The 1,891-nt window shown below is 57.4% G+C and overlaps 1 protein-coding gene across 3 annotated transcripts in view; it reads left to right on the top strand.

Annotated features, from left to right (window-relative positions):
• The first annotated feature begins 445 nt into the window (after positions 1-445).
• The window catches only part of NAP1L1 (nucleosome assembly protein 1 like 1), a 29,458-nt gene continuing 28,012 nt past the window's right edge, over positions 446-1,891 (top strand). For 2 of the 3 annotated variants that reach the window (XM_011374539.2, XM_023521016.1), the window contains exon 1: positions 446-611. The gene's annotated coding sequence lies outside the window, so the exon portion shown is untranslated. The remainder of the gene's footprint in view (positions 612-1,891) is intronic. The other variant, XM_011374552.2, reaches the window with a different exon arrangement.

Genomic DNA, 1,891 nt, shown 5'->3' with positions numbered 1-1,891 from the left:
ACCGTTATTCTTAGGGAAAAAATGGGCGGATACAGATAATGGTTACCGGGGAAGGGGAGTTTCAGGAATTCGGCTGGGACGAGGACGAGAACAAGGAGCTCTCGCCATCAGGATGCGGCGAGCCTGAACCGGGCGGGCGGCTGACCACCACCTTCACTCGTCCCTGAACCACGCCAACGAGGGCGAGGCGGACGGGTCGAGGCACGCGGGTCAGGGCCCTTCCCAGAACGGAAGAGGTTGAGATTTCCTTTCAAAGGGGAAAAAGAAGAGATGGCGTGTGCGTAGCAGGGGGCGGTGGCGGCGGCGGGAACCCGAGGAACCCTAGCGTGGTACAGAGGGTTGGAGGTCGCTAAGGAAGAAGGACAGTTCTGTTGCTATGCAACCCGTCCTGCGCCCGCCTCCCACTCGCGTTGCTAGGAGACGTCGAGGCGGGGGGAGGGCGGCGGAGCGGGGCCTACGTGCTGACGCTAATTGTATATGAGCGCGAGCGGCGGGCTCTCGGGTCTTTTTTAGCGCCATCTGCTCGCGGCGCCGCCTCCTGCTCTTCACGTCGCTGCCCTGAGTCACTGCCTGCGCAGCTCCGGCCGCCTGGCTCCCCGTGCTAGCCACCGGTAACGGATGGGGACCTGAAAGGGAGAGGGGAACATAATGTTGGCCGGGTGGCCGGCGCGGAGGGGAGGGACAGAGAAACGAGAGCAGGGGGTGCTGGCCGCCTGGGGCCTCTCGGCTCGTCCTGGGAAATCAGAGCCAGAAGCGTCCGTAGCGTTTCGACCCTGTCTCCTGAGAGGCCGCCGGCGCATTATTGGGGAACCGCTGAGGAGACGCGGGGGTTGGTGCGGCCTGGGAGGGCCGGAGGCCGTGCCAGTCTGCGCGGAGGTACTCTGAGCTCCACCGGCTTCTCCGCGCGGACGGGCGAGGCCGCGGCGTCGCCCAGGCTCCCTGAGGCGAGGACGGCCGGCGCGTTAGGGACCGGGAGGCTCCCCGGGTACGGGCTGGGCTCGAGTGCCTAGCCGCCTGCCGCCTTGACGTCCCTGCTCCCTCAAATTTAATACCCGGAGGGAGGCCGCTGGGGGATGGAAAGAACGGTGGAGGCTGCGAATTCCGATGGGAAGGAGGGGCTGTGAAGGGACGAGGCCCGGGGGCGGGGAGGGGGCGGGGAGGCTGCGAGGCTCTTCGGCTCTCCGCCCACTGGAGGCGGTGACCGTGCTGGGCGGGGAAACCCCCGGCGGCTTCCTTCGACACGTGGCCGCCGCCTGGGACATTGGAGACCCTTGTTTTAGTTGTCCTTACACTGCAAGTTTTAGAGACGGTGGGCTGTGAAAATGACTAATGAAGTCCAGCCCTTGGATTTCAAATTCCTACCTGCTTCTCTTTGGTCTTTTATTGATACTGGAGGAAAATATGAATATTAGGTGATGGGTGATGAAGTAGGGCCTCCATTGCTAGATTTTAAAATATTTAATGTGTGTAAGGCACTTATGGTAGCTGTTCTCAACAAAAGATTTTTTGTGTAGCTCAGGTAGTTAGAATTTGGAGGGGTGTCTTGACCAGGTGTTTTATCGGAAATTATTTGTAATTCTTAAGTTAGTTCCTTTATTGAAGTACCCAAAATAGTGTACTTAATACCTGTTTTGTTTTAGAGATGAATGGAGAAACTGTGGAATCGAATGAGTAGTTAAATGTACACTTTCTGAGCCAAGTTTGTAACCTGCTGCTTTATCAGTGCCCCACTTCTTAAAAAAGGCGGCAGTGAAAGGCAAGGAATGAAGTCCTGTATGGGAGGGCTAGGCTTTGAGAGTACAAAGAAATGAACTGGATACAGGATGTCCTTAAGGAGCCCCTATTTCAGGCTATCACTGTCTGATTACTTTTGTAATGACCACTTTAAAAA

This window comes from Pteropus vampyrus, unplaced genomic scaffold (genome assembly GCF_000151845.1).
Source record: "Pteropus vampyrus isolate Shadow unplaced genomic scaffold, Pvam_2.0 Scaffold9, whole genome shotgun sequence".
In the NCBI taxonomy this organism is placed as follows: Eukaryota; Metazoa; Chordata; class Mammalia; order Chiroptera; family Pteropodidae; genus Pteropus; species Pteropus vampyrus.
This window is presented reverse-complemented; position numbering and strand designations above follow the sequence as displayed.